The 19,138-nt window shown below is 41.2% G+C and overlaps 1 protein-coding gene across 1 annotated transcript in view; it reads left to right on the top strand.

Moving 5' to 3' along the window:
* Positions 1 to 19,138, top strand: part of PTPRM (protein tyrosine phosphatase receptor type M) — a 595,371-nt gene that overhangs the window by 39,521 nt on the left and 536,712 nt on the right. The window lies entirely within an intron of this gene.

Below are 19,138 nucleotides of genomic sequence, written 5' to 3'. Positions count from 1 at the left end.
AAAAGCTGTCAGCCGAAGGCAGAGAGGGGCAGTGGGGGTGGGGGTGCCGGCCTTGGTGGACCCCTGTCCTTGACCACAGAGACGCAGTTGCGTGACGGGGTTGGTGGGGTGGGGGACAGATTTTACTCCTCAGGAGACTCTGGGCGATGGTTCTCTGGGCGATGGTTCTCTGGGCGATGGTTCCTGGACAAAGTCTGTGTCTTACTTCGTTGAAATGGATGAAGCAAACCACATACAAAAGCTTAGCCTGCATCTTTTAAGGCAGTTCTACCTTTATGAGGTTTACAGCAAAGAGTTGTGCTAAGTTTTAAATTCTTCACTGGAGTCAGGTAGAAAGTGAACCTGAATTTGGTGACGTCCTTTAGACTTTTTCCTGCTGTGCTCAGTCTTACTGTTTGAGGAAGGACCAAGATTGAATTGTTGAAATTGCATGGGCAGTATTGGAAGATTTCAGCTACCCTTGAAGAAAGTTTTTGGATGTACAATTAAGCTCTGAATATGAGAAATGAAGAATTTTTTGAATAACATTTGGTTAGCTTCTTTCCAGTATTCCATTATAACTGTCTCCTGAATTTCCTCCAAAATGTAAATCTCTAATGTACTATAAATTAAAAGGGAATAGACTGAGAAGGAAGATATTCACCTCTAATTTGTAGTATTTTTCCTGATTGGAAGGAATAGAAGCAATACAGAGAATCCCAGACTTAAATAATAAAGGTATGTATATAATATAATTATAATAGTGACCAATTAGAGTCCCCTGCTCTAAGTCTGCTGTGGTGCTAAGTTTTCATGTGCAGTAAACTCTTAGTAATCATTGCCCATGTTGGACAGTTAGGGACCCTAGACTTAAGAAGAGGCGCGAAAGCTGGTGTCAGCCCGCGGAACTGGCAGGTGTTCTGTGGGCACTGATGAAGCACTCGGCAAGTTTGCCCTTTCTCTTCCTTCCCACTCCCTTCTGTGGACAGCTGCTGGCCCTGCTCTGTGCACACCTGCTCTCAGCCTCATTGTTGCCCTTCCTGGGTTGGGGCAGGGTGCACATAGAGGGGTAACCCTGTACCTGCAGCTCCTCTGTCTTTGTTGTGGCCACTGCTCTCCCACGGTTACTAGGCCCTGTCTTCTTTATATATATATATTTTTTTAATGTTTATTTATTTTTGAGAGAGAGAGACAGACAGATGGAGCGCGAGCCGAGGAGGTACAGAGAGAGAGAGGGAGACAGAATCCAAAGCAGAATCCTGTGCATTGGCTTTGCACAGGATGCTGGGAAGACTCAAAAATCAATGTCTGCATGATGGTTGCAACCAGGTTGGGGCTGCATTGTATGAGCGGGGCACCGAAGGGAGGGGCACAGGGTCTGGCTTCTCTACGATGATGTTATACCAGCCAGACAAGCATCTGGGAGCTTCATGTGGGAGGTACAGTGGGTCAGTCAGGATCTGTATCCTGAACACTTGAAAGAGTTTATGTAAGCAGGGTGATTTTGCACATCTGTGGTAGAGAGGTCCCAGATAGCTTCATCTCATGGATTCCTTTTTGCAAAATTTATATCCAGCTTATGTCTTTGGGCTGAATGTGAACCCTGGTTCTGTAACCTTTTGTATGATAGTTCATGTCCGTCAAGGCCCTTGCCCCACTGATTCCTAATCAAGAAAAAGTAAATCGAATCCAGTTGCAGTTTAATGTATTTTCATTACTAAACCTAGCTCTGTGATGCCATTATTAGAAAAATGAGATATTGTTGAGTGACTGTCACTTACTCCTCCAGTCCCCAGCTCCTCTGTGGCCATCACTCACTTTCTTTAAGGCTTGCTTTTTCCCTTATTTGAGCTTTTCAGGTGACTTTGAACAGTTTTTAAATTATGTCAATAAGGCTGTAGGTTCTATTGGGTCTATTTTGTGCTGTTATTGGCCCCTGCTTTTTTTTTTTTTTTTTTATCTTTCCCCTTCCATAAGCAGGAGTATTTCTTATAAGCTGCTTTTCTTTTTCCAGCCCAGGTACCTAGAAACAGCCCCATTAGTGTATGTGGGACTGAAAGAGAAGAACGCTCATTCACAGTGGGAAGTGAGACTCTTAAATCTTAAGCTCCATGGGTTTAGTTCAGGAGGGGCATAATCTGCCCCAGGCATCTCCTGCAACTATTTATAAAAAGGTGTACTCTTTCCTTAGGGGACGGAATATGATGGACTGTCACAGCACTGTATGAAAATAAGACTCTACAAAGTAGTGTTGGAGAGCTGTGTACGCAGTCCAGAATTTAAAAGTTCCAGCTGCCAACTTTACCCCTGAATGTAGAAAACCAGGACTTGGAAAAGATTTTTTTTTTTCATTTACATTGATACTTATTCAAAGTACATCTGCTTATGAAGGAGGAGTTGGGTGTCGATGGTCTAGCCCTTTGGAGAGTGAGCCCTAAGTACCACTACATGGTGTGTAAAGGGGGTGTGAAATGATAAGGAGTGGCAGGAGCACAGGGATGTGTAGTAAAACTTGTCAGTCTGAGGTGGGACTAGAGCAGAGAGAAGGGCATTGCTCTGTTGTCGCTTGTTTACACTGTTTCTGTAGAGTGCAACTAACACTGCTTTAGCCACCTCTCCTGTTAGACATTGTGCTGATGAATTAACCCCTGTGACTTATATATGACTGCAAATTATGTTCATTTTGGTGAGGTTTCCCTTCAAGAGGGCCTTTTAGAGAATTTCCTGTTAAGATAAACATATGCCAAGACTCCATTCCTATAGTTTTGCTTGAGAATGAAAGTAGGAGAGAGTAAGGACCAGTGAGGACGAGGCAACAGAGAGAGGAGAGAGAGAAAATGAGAGGAATGTGAATTAGAATACAGTAGAAACACGTTAGCATGTGATGACTTCAAAGTGGAATATTGCAGCAGAAACTTTACAGAGATTGACAAAGGTAAAAAGCTTGGATTCAGTAGCCAGTAAGACCATTTCTCAAAGATAGAATCAGTCGTTCATTTCTGGGCTCTCCTTCCATGCTGTAGTTTAAATACAACATATTTGGTAGCCACACATCAAATATTTAGGTGTTTAAGACAGAGGACCTGGCTCCAGGGAGCTTCTTATCCAGAAATGAGCCATTGTTCCCTTAATCCTGTTTGGAATTTCATGAGCCCTCTTGACTGAGGACATGTGCCTTCAACTCTGCACGTTTTTCTTCTATTATTTCGTTGGTCTTTTCTGTTACTTTCTATGTTTTCTTCTTTCAAAATTCATACTGGACATTATCACTAATGCTGACAAGTATAGAACAGAGTGCCAAGTGAGTGATATGTATACTTTCCTTTTTGGTTTCTTCTTTAACCATGGTTTATTTTTTAAAAATTTTTTTAATGTTTATTTATTTTTGAGACAGAGAGAGACAGAGCATGAATGGGGGAGGGTCAGAGAGAGAGGGAGACACAGAATCCAAAGCAGGCTCCAGGCTCTGAGCTGTCAGCACAGAGCCCAATGTGGGGCTGAAAATCACGGACCGTGAGATCATGACCTGAGCCAAAGTCGGACGCTTAACCGACTGAGCCACCCAAGCGCCCCGAACCATGGGTTATTTTTGAAGTGTGTTAGTGTGATAGAAACATACAAGTATTTGGAGATTTTCCTTATATTTTTATGTTATTAATTAAAAATTTAACTCCACTGTGGTCACAAAAAATTGTCAGTATTATTTGAGTCCTTTTTACGTGTATTAAAGTTTATTTCTAGTCCAGAATATGTACTGCCTTGGAAAATGCATTTGGAAAGAATATGTGTTTTGCTGTTTGGATATAATGTTCTATAAATGGCAATTAGGTCAAGTTGGTTAATAATGGTTTTCGAATCTTATCTTTACTGATTTTCTGTCTACCTGTTCTGTTAATTACTGAGCAAGAGATATTGAAATCCCTGATTATAATTGTGGATTTGTTTATTTCTTCTTGTAGTTCTGTCATTTTTTTCTTTATATATGTGGAAGTTCTATTATGGTGTGCACAAATGTTTCGAATTTTTATATTCTCTCGATGAGTTGGTCATTTTATAATTGTGAAATGACTTTCTTTATCCTTAGTGATATTTCATATTTTGAAATCTATCTTGTGGCCATTCCATGGGTGCATGTGTTTTCCACCATTTTACTTTTAGCCTACCTGTATCTTTGTATTCGAAGTGCCTTTCTTGTAGGCACCATAGAGTTGGCACCATATAGTATACAGTCTTTTAATCGGCATATTTAGACCATTTACATGTAATGTAATTATTGATATGGCTAGGCTTAAATCTGTGATCTTGTTATTTGTATTATGTTTATCATATTTGTTTTTGTCGATTTTCCTGTCTTGTTCTGCCTTCTTTTATATTATTTTTTACAATTCTATTTTATCTTCTTTGAAGCTTCTTAGCCATAACTATAATAGTACTCATATAGTATATGAATTTAACATCACAGGCTGCCTTCAAGTGACCTTATACCACCTTAAGTATAGTGTAAGAGCCTTCAATAGTGAATTTCCATTTCTTGACACCGAGTCTTTATACTGTCATCATCGTACATTTTCTTTTACATATTTTATAAACCCCACAAATGCCTTGTTTTACCTTTAACTTTATACAGTTTCTTACTTTATATAATCTTTTATTTTGAAGAGATTTAAAATGATAAGTAAAAAATGTTATGTATTTATCCATGTAATTATCATTTCTGGTGTTCTTCATTTCTGTGTATAGAACCATATTCCCATCTGGTATCTTTTCTTTCTGCCTAGAGTACTGTATTCACTTATTACAGTGTGTATTCATGGGTAATGAGTTATTTCAGCTTTCATATGTCTGAAAATGTCTTTATTTTACCTTCATTATTTTTTAAAGATGTTTTTGCTGGATATAGAATTCTAGTTTGACAGTTTTACTCTCAATATTTTAAAGATGCTGCTGCACTTTCTTTCTCTTGTGCCATGTTTGATGGGAAATCAGCTTTCATCTTGACCTTTGGTTCTCTACTGTAAATATTATATCTTTTTTTCTCCTCTGGCTGCTTTTAAGATTTTTATGTTTATCACTATTTTGTTGCAATTTGTTGATGATGTACCTTGACATAGTTTATGATTATTTTTGTCAGATTTCTTGTGCTTGAGCTTCATGAGCTTGTTGGATCTGTGCGTTTACAGTTTCATCAGACTTGGAAACTTTTTCTATTATTCCTTGAAATACTTTTTCTCTCTGCTCTTCTTTCTCTTTTTCTTGGGAATACCAATTATATATTTATTATGCCTTTTGTGTTCTGTTGCCATGTCTTCAAGTTCACTCATCTTTTATTCTGAAATGTCTAATTCATAGTTATTCCAACCCAGTGTAGTTTCCATCTCATACATTGTGAGTTTCATCTCTAGAATTTCTTCTTTTTTTTAATGTCTTCCATGTCTCTACTTAACTTTTTAAACACATAGAATATAGTTATAATAAGTATTTTAATGTCCTTGTGTACTAGTTCTAATATCTAAGTTTTGGGTTCATATGAGTTGATTAATTTATCACCTCATGATGGGTCCTATTTTCCTGTTCTTTGGATACTTGATAACTTGATTGAATGCCAGACACCGTGAACCTTACATTGTTAGGTACTAGATATATTTGTATTCCTATAAATATTGCTCTGCTTTGTTATGGGATATGTTAAGTTATTTGGCAACAATTTGATTTTTTAAATGATGTTTTTAGTGTTTATTTTTGAGAAAGAGAGAGAGAGAGACAGAGCACGAGTTGAGGGAGGGGCAGAGAGAGAGAGAGGGAGACACAGAATCTGGAGCAGGCTCCAGGCTTTGAGCTGTTAGCACAGAGCCCGACATGGGACTTGAACTCATGAACCATGAGATCGTGACCTGAGCTGAAGTTGGATCCTTAACCGACTGAGCCACCCAGGTGCCCCAACAATTTGATTTTTTAAAATCTTGCCCTTAAGACTTGTTAGGCAGAACTGGAGCAGTGTGCTGTCTAGGGTTAATTATTCTATATTAGTAAGGCAAGAACCTCCTGAGTCTGGACAATACTCTGTGAATTAAGAGGTTTTTCAGAATGGCCAGGGGGAACATGCACTATTCCTGGACCAGTATGGACATCGTCAGCTCTAATCCTTTTGGATAATTCATTTTCCATACTTGGGTTGTTTCCTTATGGGTTTGTGTTGACAAGTGCTCAACTAAAATACTCGAAGAGAATGTGGATTCCCAGAGCTTACTCTCTTTCTGTGCAGCTCTTTTCTCTGATATTTTGTCTTACGAACTCTAGCCACCTTGACCTCTCTGAACTCTCTCTTCTTAATCCCTTCAGTCCAGGGAATCTGCTAGGCTCTGCCTGAATTCCTTCTACCTGCGTACATCCTGGAGTCTCTCTCAAGGGAATAAATTGGGGTAATTTTAGACTTCATCTCATTTGCTTCCCATCTTTCAAGCATAGTTGTCCTTGATTCCCTGGAGTCTTATGTCTTATAAGCTGTTGTTTTGTATATTTTGTATACATTTTATTTGTTTCACATGAGATGGTTAATTTGGACCCCATTACTTCATCTCTGTGGCAAGCGGAGTTCCTTCCGTTTGTAGTGTGTTTCAGATTTTGAACATGGAACCCTTTTTCCAAAGAGTCTTTAATTGGACTAGCATTGCCTTTAGAAAATGCCACTGTAATAAGAGAGAAGGTTATTTCCTGTTAAGTAAGCAATATTTCTCTGGAGTAGTAATCCTTAGAAGCTGGAGTCTCAGTGTTAGCATAAAGAGTTGACATAAAGATTCTCCAGTCTAGTTGTCTTCAAACTAGAGAAAGGTTTTTAAACAATAATGTACTCCCTTTGTGCATTTATAAATTGGCATGCAAAGTTTCTCATCATAAGTTGCAATATGGGTAATGGATGTAATTCCAATAAATTATAAAATTGATGTTCAGATAAAATGCTTTAATTATTCTTTTAGATATATCACCTGGAATCTAAATACCATAGTAATTTTAAACCCATTATTTTCATTTTAAATCATGAAGTTCTCTTTTAACACCAAAAATGTTACATCAGTCTTCTTTCTTGTTGCCATCATATTTTTATTCCACTTTCCCCACCGAATTTGTTTTAAATTATGTGTGTTTGCTTCTGTAACACATTTATGGATCATTCTCCTTTATTTGTATCTAAAATAAACATAAAAATTAAATTAACGTTGTAAAATAATTTCTCATGACATTCAAGTTCTATGTTTTAAAACCCAATTCTTCCGGATTCAGTTGTCATTACAATGATCTGTAGCACACAATTGATCCAAACAACATAAATATATAAAGGACTGATAAATAACATTTCAGCATAATGACTGAAATTTTATTTGACATGCATCATCTCTTTGAGAAGAGAGGGTCTTTTATTTTTTCTAGTTTATTTACCTGGACAATAATTGCTTATTGATGGAATACAACCAGGCCAATAGATCGTATTGATAATCCAAGGTAAATTTAACATTACAGACACATGCAGTGGTAACTCCTGAAATATTTACATATTGTATGAAATAAGTGGGTATAAATATAATGACATATCACTTCCATACATCATGCATTTGAAGTTTTGTAAATTTCGGAGGCAACTGTAATTTTTGCATGGGGGGGTGGGTATACAGTGGCAGTTGGTACCATGTTGGGCTACTTTTGTATTGCTCTTTGGTAGTAATTGACAGTTTGACCACTATATGCACCTAAAACTCACACAATAGCTAAAATGTAAGCTATGGCTTTTATTGCAACAAAAGGATTCCTAGCTTTGTGAAGGATTTTAAATGACTCAATTTACAAAATGATTTCTCTGCTGTTTTTCATATCTACTCTGTGATATAATGCATACCTCTGTAGGGATGCACTTTGGCTGTTCTGTTGTCCTGTAACAGTATGATGGATAGAACCATCTCTGGTAGGATGATTGGGGTCACACTGTAAAATTGGACTTGTCTTTGCACCATGTGATTCTTAGAAGTCATGGAATTCGAGCACGGGTCCAGGGCAACCTGTCACGCGCTTCTCTGAGCGGCGTTAATCTCCCTGCTGGTGTTCACTTGGAATGAGTTGCAGGGAAGCCGGCAGAGACTGAGGCTACTGACCTCTCTATCTGAACGCTTAAGGATGAAAAAGGCTTCAAGCTGGAAAGGAATGGTCTACCGAGCAGATGTTACAGGTGGAAAATGGTGTCTGTTCTTAACCTCATACTGGCAGGTCAGATTGGCCTAGGAATTTTACAAGTTCTTTCCCCCTTCCCACAGGATGAAATTAGTTTACTTTTATCTTGGCCAACACCCTCTTGGGAGGAAGTTTTCATCTAATGTTGTCAGGGAAAGATGTAACTTAATTTCTGGGGGCATAGGATTCTGTACAACAGCACTGTTTCTCCTAAACTAACTTGGGTTTGTTTTTTTTTTTAAGAGACTCGGGGTGAAAAGTAGTTCAGATATTGCTTCTCAATGAGAGCTTTAAAGTTTATCTAACCGCATTCACTTTCTTCATTCCATCCTTCGAGAGCGATTTTGACTCCTTCCTAAGGTAAAATTCACCCCTCCCTTCTTTGTGCCTCATCTTCCCAGGCACAGACTGACATCTTAGTGCCTAGGACACTTAATTGAACTGTAATGTATCTTGGGGACTCTGGGGTTTTATTTATCTTTGCATCTACCATAGAGCTCGGCACATAGTGGATTCTGGGAGTGAATAAATGAAGAGGCCCTAAGCACCTCTGAATCCTTGCTTGCACTTTGTAGGTGTGATACCTTGGGGGCAGTTACCTACCTCTCTGGAGCAGGTTTCTCCACCTCACAATGGAAATAATAATCATAAACTCTGCACACAAGAGTTGTGGTCAAAATGAAATGTCCAAGAAGCACTTACTCCGTGTGTGTGCCTGTGAATGCCCTTAACATGAACTGCCGTCCTTAGTGTTAGGGATGGTGTTGAGGGCGGGAGTGCACGCGACTACGGTCCTGACTTCTGTGCCAGGTACGCAGAGAGTGAGCCGGCTCCTGCCATGGGGAATTCACAGTCCAGGAGAGTGACACGTGCAACTCGTGGGGGAATCACAGCTGGTGGAAGGGTTTTATTAGGAGCCCAGGAAGACTGAGGAGCAAAAGGCTTATTTCTTTTTAAGGTTAGGGTTAAGAAAGTTTCTCTGGAGAGATCAGCCCTGGGCAGTGATCTGAGGAAAGAATATCAAAGTTTTCTAGACGGTCAGTGAGGCAGAGCAGAGATCATAAGCTTGAGGGATTTCAAGTGGTTTAGCGATTTAGGGGGGTGACATTGGAAAGGGGAGATGGGGCGCACCTGGGTGGCTCAGTCGGTTAAGTGTCCTGACTTCAGCTCAGGTCACAGTTCGTGAGTTTGAGCCACGTGTCGGGCTCTGCACTGACAGTGTGGAGCCTACTTGGCATTCTCTCTCTCCCCCCTCTCTCTCTCTGCCCCACCCCAACTCATCCTTTCTCTCTCTGTGTCCCACAAAATAAATAAAAAAACTTAAAAAAAAAAAAAGGAAAGGGGAGAGGGGAGGAAAGAGGGAAGCAAGCCCCTCCACAAAAGGCAGCCAGGAGCCACAGAAGAGTTTTATGAAGTGTGGTAGTTCATGGTCAGATATTAATTTATGAAAAATTAATACCAGATGAGCCCCCAACTCTGTTGGTGAAATATATTGCTGATTTATACTTGCTGTTGCACCTTAAACTAGCAGTACAGGATCTTCCTGGAGAAAAAGTGGGTGGATCTCTTTTGGTATGTCCACTACCCTTTCCCCCCACATTAGCCACATCCACCCGGATGAGCTCCCTGCTGTGTTTCCTGAGCCCTGACTGTGCAGGATCTGCTCCAGGAAAAAATGAAATGTTGTGTCTGGATTCTAGCTACTTCAGTTCACTCCTGTCAGTTGGTGTCACCAGCCAAACCCAAAGTAGTCATGTTAGAATGCGGCCTTAGAATTCAGACAGGAACCCCCAAAGCTGCTCACTATACAGTTAAACGTGCTTCGCTTTTATTTTTGTGCGATTCCTGGGGGAAGAATACTTAGAGTCTGTCTGCAACAGATACTGATCTTGAATGTAGAGGAAATTATGATGACAGAGCCCCCAGGTCTCCTGCTAGAAACTGGCCCCTGCAAGGCATCCCCCAGAACTCTTGCCCTGGGAAGCCCCACTGAGCAGAGAAACATTCCCGTCAAAGACTCCAGTCTTCTCATGCTGCCAGGCTGCTGATCCGCTGTGCATAGCCTCTTCCATCTGTGGTTCTTGCTGCAGGTTCCCTGCGGCCTGGGGGGAAGGGCAAATGCTTTCCCCTTGGCTCCTCTGTCTTGGGTATTGGTTTGCCCTTCCTGTTGTTTCTTGGTGGCACGGAGACCAGGCTGCCATTTACAACGTGACTTTGCCGGAGGTTCTGCTTCAGTGGAGGGATGTGCAGCATGGGGGGCATGCAGCAGGTCAAGACCTACTCGTGGCGGGCTCCTGCTGGCTCTAGCCTGCCTTTAGTGACAGTGGCCAGCTTCCCTCCCACAACCGCGAGCCCTCCACGAATCAGCTTACCTCCTCCCGGTCCCGACTGAGGGGATTATTGACTCTAGAAAAGAGAAGGTCTTCTATCTCTACATTTCCTGCTAGGACTGATCTCAGTCTATGCGATGGGCAGAAAACCCATGCAGTAGTAACCGCCTTCTCCCCTGGGACCGTGGTCTGACTTTGTGGCCCCAGCAGGGCAATTCCATGATAACTCAGCTATGGACAAACTACCTACAGTCTAGATTCTTTGGAGTTCAACAACACAGTATGGAACGCAGTATTCACAGTATATGTGAAATATACAACAGTCTAGCTACAAGTTGGACTTTTCTTTTTCATACTGTATCACTTAGAATTTAGGAAAAATGCCATATGACATACAAAGAAGACCTTCTTGTTATTCAGTGGGTTAATGTGTTAAAGCAGCCTATGTGAGGTGGCTGTGTAAAGCAGTCCTTTCCTTATTTATGGGACAGATGGATAGAGATGAGATGGAGTGTTAGCATTTCATAAATGTATCTGTTTGAGATGTGATTCTACTTGTATTTCCTTTCTTCATCAAGTAATTTGTTTCACTTATATTTAATGGTAACACCCTATCCATATGATCATATTTAAACTATATTTTCTCTATGAATTTTAATATAATTTTTTTTATCCCCATCCAGTTTCATTGTAGGCATATATATCTAGAGCTATTGAGGCAAATAGACAAACAAACAAAAAAGAGTGCTTCAGAATGCCTGTCCTGGGCTATAATACGGAAGTATTCTCTTCTTTCATTGAGATGGGTTTGAGTCATAATAATCTCTAGCTATAACATTTTGACTTCTAGGTACGCTTGGGTGGCTCAGTCAGTTAAGCATCTGACTTTGGCTCAGGTCGTGATCTCATGGTTCATGGGTTCGATACCCACATTGAACTCTGTGCTGACAGCTCGGAGCCTGGAGCCTGCTTCAGGTTCTGTGTCTCCCTCTCTCTCTCTTTCCCTCCCCCGCTCGTGCTCTGTCTCTCTCAAAAGTAAAGAATAAAAATTAGAAAAATTAAAAAAAAAAAACAAACCCTAACACTTTGATTTATAGTGACCAAAAAAAGCAACATTAGTAATTGTGTTTGACTTAACAGTTTCCGTTCTGAATGCTACTTTATATGCTATGTACTTACAGAACTATATCTATAATTTTGCCAATAGATAGGTTAGCCGAAGAATGTTGCCTGTGACATAAAGGCATACACAAGTAAGTATTTCTAGGTGAGGGTAAGTAGCTGAAGCTGATGATTTGATGTGGTCTATGGGCGAGAGAGAATCGTCACCTCCAGCTTATCCTTTATTGTCATGTTTTAAAAAAATGAACAAAGTCTTCATGGGATGCCTTTTGTCATTACCCTTACATCTAAGTCTCTCAAGGCTATGAACCTCAAACTGTCAATTGTAACGGCTTCAAATCCCTTTTGCACTGAAGAAGGATGTAAATAAATAAAATGGCCAAATCCAACTCCGTCTCTTAATTTTCAGGCCCCGCCTGCTGAAATGCTCGGCCTCCTGAGGCTTCCCTGACATTGCACTCTTGAGCTTGTGTTTTGGCATCCTTCTCAAGTCTCTTCAGGCTCCTTTTCCCTCACCTGCCCTCAGCACATAGAAGTTTCCAGAACTCGTGGGGCTCCTGGGTGGCTCAGTCGGTTCAGCGTCCAGTTTAGGCTCAGGTCATGATCTCGCGGTTTGTGAGTTCGAGCCCTGCATCAGGCTCTGTTCTGACAGTTTGGAGCCTGGAGCCTGCTTCTGATTCTGTGTTTCCCTATCGCTCTGCTCCTCTGTATCTCTCTCTCTCTCTCTCTCTCTTTCCCTCTCTCTCTCAAAAATAAACATTAAAAAAAATAAAAATAAATAAAAAAGAATTTTCCAGAACTTGTATCCTAGGTTGTTTTCACACCACCTCTCACACTCTTTCCTGCAGCAGTTCTGTGCTGTGGTCCAGACTTGACTTGACAGAGACAGTTGTGTGCGTGCGTCTCTGCGCCGTCCTGTTGCAACGTAGATTGTCTAGCTGCATCTCTGGCTTCTACCCACCAGATGCATGCAGATGCATAACCCCCAAGGTAATCAAGAAATTCTGTAGACTGTGTCCAATGTCCACTGGGTGATAAAACGGCCCACTGTCCTCTGTCTCTCACGTTTGTAGTGTAGTATCCATTCCATTTTTGATACCTTATTCAGGCTTTGATATTTTGACGGGAGCACCCAAAGCTCCCCCTGCACAGAACCACGCTTGCCTCCCTTCTCTGCAAAGACATAGAATGGAGGAAGATTACAGGGTAGTGTTTACCCACTTGAAGACAGTATGGAAACTTCATGAATACAGACTAAGAAAACAGAAGGATCTCCTGTAGGAGCAGAAGAAGGACAATGACTGTGTTTCACACATGTTCAGTTCCATGGACAGAAGGGTGCTGCTATGGAAAGTCTGTGTCCCTCCTACCCCCAGACTCATATGCTGCTACTATAATCCACAGTGATGGTATTTGGAGATGGGGCTTTGGGAGGTAATTAGGTTTAGATGAGGTCATGAAGGTAGAGCCCCCGTGATGGGATTAGTGCACTTATAAGGAGATGAAGGGAGCAGAAATCACCACACCCCCCTACTGCCATGTGAGAATATAGGAGGAAAGTGTCCCTCTGCAAACTAGGAAGAAGACCTCACCAGGAACTAAATTGGCCAGCACCTTGATCTTGGACTTCCCAGCCTTCAGAACTATAAGAAATAAATGCCTGTTGTTTAAGTCACCCAGTCTATGGTATTTTTGTGACAGCAGCCTGAGCTGACTAAGACAGATGTCCATGGGGGTGGCCCCCAGCAGGCTATTGTAAATTCAAGCTTGGAGCAAAGGGGCCCTGAGCCCAGACCCCCAGTCAGGCCTGCTGGCTGATCATTTTGTATTGGCTTCACACACTGGTCTGCAGGAGAGTCTCAGCAGTAAATGTCCCCGAGCCCTCCCTCTATGACATCTGCCATCCACACTCGTGACCACTTCCATGTCACCCATCAGACAAATTCCTGTCTTCGTGTACGTGTCACAATGGTTCCCCATTCTGCTTCCCTGAGGTCAGGCCATAGCTATTCTCCTATGAGCATGACCTAGACCCTGCTGTGGGTTGGCCCCACTTTCCTGTGCAGCACTTACGTGCACAATGTCAGTTTACAGAATAAGCTCTCTAGAGGAAGTATGATTTCTCACTGATGTGTAAGGCATTGCCAGTCTGGAGGACTGCTCACCAGTCACGGTGGAAACATATGAACAACATGGTGGTCTGATGGTCCTTCCTAACCAGTCCAACAGCAGTTGGAAGCTGTTGCAGTTTTCTGGTGGTGATTATTTTGTTTTGATTTTTGCCCAATAGCATTCTCTTTATTTCAGAGAAGAGATTCTTTAGTATTTTTTTAAAAAAAAGTTTACTTTATCATTTGTTTTTTCTGCATAATTTTCAGGGTTTCTTCTCATTTCCTTTTTTCCCCTTTCCTTTCAGTAACTAGTAAGACTAGTCCTGTTAGCAAGGTACAGTTTTTTTTGTTTTTTGTTTTTTTAATCTTATTTTTGAGAGAGACCGAGACAGAGACAGAGACAGGGTGCGAGCGGAGGAGGAACAGAGAGAGAGGGAGACATAGAATCCGAAGCAGGCTGCAGGCTCCGAGCTGTCAGCACAGAGCCCGACGCGGGGCTCGAACTCACAAACCGCACGATCATGACCTGAGCTGAAGTCGGATGCGTAACCGACTGAGCCACCCAGGCGCCCCTCAAGGTACATTTTAAAATTCACTTGTACGTTATATTTTCCTTAACTAAAGTTAACAGCTTTGCCTTGCTATTTATTATAAAACAAAACATAACCTCAGATGTGGATCTCCCTGTCTCTTGGGAGGTGGTGAAAGGAGAAAGACCTCATTCTATCAGCATGTTTTGCCCAAACTGGCTGAGGACATGTTAGGTACCTGCTTTCAGGTGAACGGACCCTGGCCCAGGAGCTTTTGGGGAGGACTATGCTACTGAAGCAGGCTCTGGTTGCCTGCTGGGGCTCCCGGGTGAAACAGATCGCTACTGTGCTTTCCAGACTTGAGTTTTTCTTCATGGAGTATTGCCAAATGCTTAAACGTGTCTGTCTGTCTGTTTGAAAGATACAGAGATATTGATCCTCTCTTGCTTCAGTTGATATAAGGCTTAGTGCCATTTCACATGCAGTGGTTAGCAGTACTGCTGGGAGCAGGGGTCTCTGCCCAGCTATTAAAAGAGGAAATTGGCTAGGAGGGGGTGGCAGAGAGACAGATACTGAAATAAATGGCTTTTCTTTTCTAATTTCGTTGCAGTTTATCCCGAACAGAATAGGAACTGATCGCTAAAGCCCTGGTTCCCAAACTGTGTGCCAAGGCATCGTGGAGCACTGCAACAAATATAAAGGGGTATGGTGGGATGTTTACGTTGTCAAGAGAAGCACAATAAGATCAGTTGGACACCATGCAAACAAGGTAGTTCTTTTGGCCAAAGGGTACCATGAAAAGGAAATCATGGAAATACCAAGAGCACCACAAACTGAGAAATCTTGGGAACCATGGAGGCCCCGAGGCCCTTTAGAGCCGGGTGTTGAGAGGGATGGCAGAGTGATCGGAAGGAGGATGAGGGAAGAGGAGAAAATGCAGATTTGGAAGTTGAGTAATTGGGTCAAAATGACTCTAATTTAAAAGGCTTTCTGGTTAGCTGGTGACCACTGATAGGTATAGTGGTCTGGACTGGAGCCTCTTTACGCTCTGTCTGCTGTGTCTGAGACCTGATACTTCTGTCCCTGCTGGTCACTGCTACCCTAAACCCCTCAGACCAAGCACTTCACCTCTTTATTCTTAGCCCAACATTTGTTCACTCACTAAGTATTTATTAGCTACTACCTATGTGGGGCGATAACAGTAAGCGCGGAACAGATGGGAATCCCTGATGTCTTGAAGCTTACATTTTTCCGGGATAATATTTAATAGGATGTTATTGGTGCTTACCATGAGCCAGGCATTGTTCTAAAAGATTTGCGTACATTAACTCATTTAATCCTCACAAAACTCGTTTCAAAAGTGTAATTACTGTTGCCATTTACACGTGGGTGGCGTAAGGGTGACTCTCAGACCGCTTTGCCCCTCTTCCTCATTGGACTCCATCGTCACTAACTTGGTGGCAGTCAGGCTAAACAACAGCATCGAGAACCAGAATGAAACCTGGTCCATCAACCTGTTCACATGTATCACCGTGGGATGCTCGGTATTGCCTTACAGCAAACTATACACTTTACACTGGCCCGAAAACATTCTGAGTGTATCCTCCTCTGCACGTGTGACACTTACAGTTCACACTTAATGGAAGCTGCATTAGCAAAATATTAAGCCTCTTCGTGGGCACGTCCCCTGTTCATGTGCCTTTCTAGGGCTTACTCTAAACACAGCATTCTGGGGTGGACGTAAAACCCATGTCCAAACTTCTACCCAAGCTTCTACTTCTGATCAGAACGATGAGTGTCTTACTTGTCAGTTGTTACCTGGTGAAGTCCAGCGCCGTGACTCCAGAAACATAAACTGGACGTTCTACAATGGTTTCTTTCCATATGTTGCTGCGCTCAGTCAGTTGTTCCCTTGAAAAGCGGAAGTCAGCAGAAACTAAGAAGTTAAGGAGGTTGGAGAGTTGATGGTGACATCAAATGAGATTTCCATGAAACAAACAAAGCTCAGGCTGTTGTTCTCTGTCCCATAATGAAAATGTGACTTGCTCCTCTTTGAAAATACAGAAAGTTTTATGGCAAAATAGGAGTAACTCCAACCATGTCATCCAAAGAAAACATCCAAACATTACTTTTGGCATATTTTCTTTTACCTTTTTTTTTTCTCAGCCATGATATGCTTCCTTTAATACAAGCTTATTGCGCATTGACTGTATGCAGGGCATCATGGTTGCATTTGGGTGCATAAGCATGTGTTCCCCATTAATATAGATATAAAGAAATGCAAATTATTAAAACAAACAGACCCAATCTTAAAAACAAACAAACCCAATACTTCTCCTCAACCACACACCCCCCTCCTTTTTTCCTCACAGCCATGAACGTGATTTCATTAAAGATAGCTATGGCTTATAGCCCTTCTCAAATTTTCATTGAAATTCACCTAATGTCAGAGGCAAAAGAAAACGTGTCGTGTCTTTACCCCTTTGCTATAATACTTCCTATAGCTGTGCTCTGGCTTACAAATCTCTGTCCTCTAGAGCGAATTATTTGAGTTTAGGGACTATGGCTTTTCCCATCTCTTTACCCTTGGAAAGTGGTAAGTGTTGAACAATAAATGTACGCATCTCCTTTCTGCTAGAGCCTTGCCCTAGGGCATCAGTGGTCTTGATTGGGCACAATCACTGAATACGAAGGATCACGTAAACTTTTATGACAGAAACCAAAGGGGAACCAACCCCTCACTGAACCTCCAGGGAATCTGCATGCCTTCTTATCAGGGCCCATCTGCATGGTTGTACATGTGTCCATGGCAGCGCATGCTTATCCATAATGGACACACGTGTCCTGAGATTATCAGGAAACATGGTTTCCTTCTGATTGTGGATACTGATTGCGGATCAGTCACCTGCCAACAGATCAATAGACATAATCCACTTGTGTTATACAGGGTGCTTTTCCAGATGCATCAGGGTTATAGAGAGGAGCCAGATAGATTCTATGACCACAGGCCATTTATAATCCAGAGCAGTGTGACAATGGCTGGCACATCCTGGCAGATGATCTGAATCATTTGGGAAGTCTTAAGAAAATTGTGCTTGTGGAAGTATGTGTATGTGTCTATAACATTTACACTTGATCCCACTTCATGCTTACTCAAATCAAATAGCTGCAGGGATCTGGAATTTTAAAGCTTCTCTCGTGGTTGTAATGAGCAACAAGGTTTAGGGACCTGAGTTAGAATCCTTAACACCAAGAAAATTTTGTGACGGGGAAATTGAAACCTGAAACAAACCTGCAACAAAACTGTAAAGCCCTTAGAGCAGGGCCGTGTCAGATGTTTACTCATATGTGTAGCATCTGGCCTGGATCCCCTCCCGTAGCTGGGAAGGCACTTCATTCATGAGTTCTTTGGAGCTGGGTTGAGGGTGATAGAAGTGTATCGTGCCCTACATGTGGTGGGGAAGATGCTATGTTGTTGTAGGCTGAAATAAGAAATAAGCAGGATGATGGGAGTGAAAAGATTATTCCAGTGCAATGGAGAAATAGTGCTGTGGAAGCCATCTAGGAACCGGCCGTTCTGGTACTATAGTTGATCTAATACGTGCTCCTTGTAGTTCGTGTTTTGAAAAGATAAATGAAGTAACAGGCACGAAGAATATTTGTAAAAGGAACAACAATTACGTAAATGAATGATGGAATTCTAGGAGTACTGCAATAAGGAAGCACTTTTCTTCTCTTTTCTGTCTGGCTCCAGTAAATTCCAGCAATCCTCATTCAGTGCTGCGCAGTCCCACGATACCAAAGACGTGCATGGACTGTCAAGACCAAACTGTATTTTGAAATCAAACTGAAATAACTTTCATATTATCTGCATTTGGATTATCTGTACCATTTTTATTATAAATAATGAAAACCTGAATATAGGTGATGATAATAATAGTGATATCTTTGCAATGATGTGTATGGTTCAAAGCTCTTCTGTGTGGAGAGGAACAAACAAAATAATATATATAAATGTTAGACAGCTTTGTGAATAATATTTTCAGGACACCTGAAAACATGAGTACATAATAATTATATATTTGCCTGCCTTAGAATTCAAGATGACACTCTCTTCACATTCAAGATAACAATAGATGCATATTTTATTTCGAGGAAAATGCTAGTATATTCCACCTTAGCTAATGAAGGTATTTGTATTCCAGAGGTGGGTGGCCAAAACTAGATTTCTAATGTAAAGTGGCATTTTTATAGTGTAGGTGTGTAGATACATAGAATAGCAATTGAAAAATTATATGTATAAGTAGCCAAAACACATGTTTGTTTATGTTATTGAAATGTTAAAATGTTGGCTGTGAGATCACTCTTAAAGACATGTCAGTGTGACACGTAAATCTCAAACTCATAAAGGATCTACAAGAGCATTTGCAAGACCCTTGAGTATATGTAATTGCGGGTCTTATGACACGGACATTGCTTTCAGTGGGTCATAGAGAGGAAGAGTAGAGACTTCCATGTGGTACTTAGAAATTCTTTTTTTAAAAATTTTTAGTGGAACTAGATTGCTCCTTCTTGGGAGAGAATTACCCAGCCATCATTCTTTCCCCCTTGAGAATTCATATTGATCTTCTTTCTGTTTATTTATCTTTGTATTTATCTCTTCTGTCTTCATTTTGGTGTGGGACATTTTGAGTATTGATTATCTTTATTATTTATGTTCAGGTGGTAATTAAATAATCATTTAACAAATACTGTCTTGTACCTTGTAGAATGGATGTTCTGGTTATTCTGGACCTAAATGGGATGCCTCCATTTTTTTTCAAATGTTGTGAGTTAAATCTCGTAACAT

The sequence above is a fragment of the Lynx rufus genome, unplaced genomic scaffold (genome assembly GCF_022079265.1).
Source record: "Lynx rufus isolate CCGP_SWC_20201006 ecotype Redwood Valley unplaced genomic scaffold, mLynRuf1.p SCAF_29, whole genome shotgun sequence".
NCBI lineage: Eukaryota > Metazoa > Chordata > Mammalia > Carnivora > Felidae > Lynx > Lynx rufus.
The sequence above is the reverse complement of the archived record's forward strand: the minus strand, read 5'-3'. Positions and strand labels throughout refer to the sequence as shown.